The following is a 1,241-nucleotide window of genomic DNA, read 5'->3' on the forward strand; positions in this document are numbered from 1 at the left end:
AGGTAGCTACAGCCGTGGACTACTGTACTGTGTCTGCTGCTAATATAGACTGGTTGATAAAGAGATGTAGTATGTATGTATAAAGAAGAAAGAAAAAAAAACCACGGGTAGGTGGTATACAATTATGGACGGACTGCCGAGTGCCGACACAGAGGTAGCTACAGCCGTGGACTACCGTACTGTACTGTGTCTGCTGCTAATATAGACTGGTTGATAAAGAGATGTAGTATGTATGTATAAAGAAGAAAGAAAAAAAAACCACGGGTAGGTGGTATACAATTATGGATGGACTGCCGAGTGCCGACACAGAGGTAGCTACAGCCGTGGACTACTGTACTGTGTCTGCTGCTAATATAGACTGGTTAATAAAGAGATGTAGTATGTATGTATAAAGAAGAAAGAAAAAAAAACCACGGGTAGGTGGTATACAATTATGGATGGACTGCCGAGTGCCGACACAGAGGTAGCTACAGCCGTGGACTACTGTACTGTGTCTGCTGCTAATATAGACTGGTTGATAAAGAGATGTAGTATGTATGTATAAAGAAGAAAGAAAAAAAAACCACGGGTAGGTGGTATACAATTATGGACGGACTGCCGAGTGCCGACACAGAGGTAGCTACAGCCGTGGACTACCGTACTGTACTGTGTCTGCTGCTAATATAGACTGGTTGATAAAGAGATGTAGTATGTATGTATAAAGAAGAAAGAAAAAAAAACCACGGGTAGGTGGTATACAATTATGGATGGACTGCCGAGTGCCGACACAGAGGTAGCTACAGCCGTGGACTACTGTACTGTGTCTGCTGCTAATATAGACTGGTTGATAAAGAGATGTAGTATGTATGTATAAAGAAGAAAGAAAAAAAAACCACGGGTAGGTGGTATACAATTATGGGTGGACTGCCGAGTGCCGACACAGAGGTAGCTACAGCCGTGGACTACTGTACTGTGTCTGCTGCTAATATAGACTGGTTGATAAAGAGATGTAGTATGTATGTATAAAGAAGAAAGAAAAAAAAACCACGGGTAGGTGGTATACAATTATGGACGGACTGCCGAGTGCCGACACAGAGGTAGCTACAGCCGTGGACTACTGTACTGTGTCTGCTGCTAATATAGACTGGTTGATAAAGAGATGTAGTATGTATGTATAAAGAAGAAAGAAAAAAAAACCACGGGTAGGTGGTATACAATTATGGATGGACTGCCGAGTGCCGACACAGAGGTAGCTACAGCCG

The sequence above is a fragment of the Pseudophryne corroboree genome, chromosome 4 (genome assembly GCF_028390025.1).
Source record: "Pseudophryne corroboree isolate aPseCor3 chromosome 4, aPseCor3.hap2, whole genome shotgun sequence".
Lineage (NCBI taxonomy): Eukaryota > Metazoa > Chordata > Amphibia > Anura > Myobatrachidae > Pseudophryne > Pseudophryne corroboree.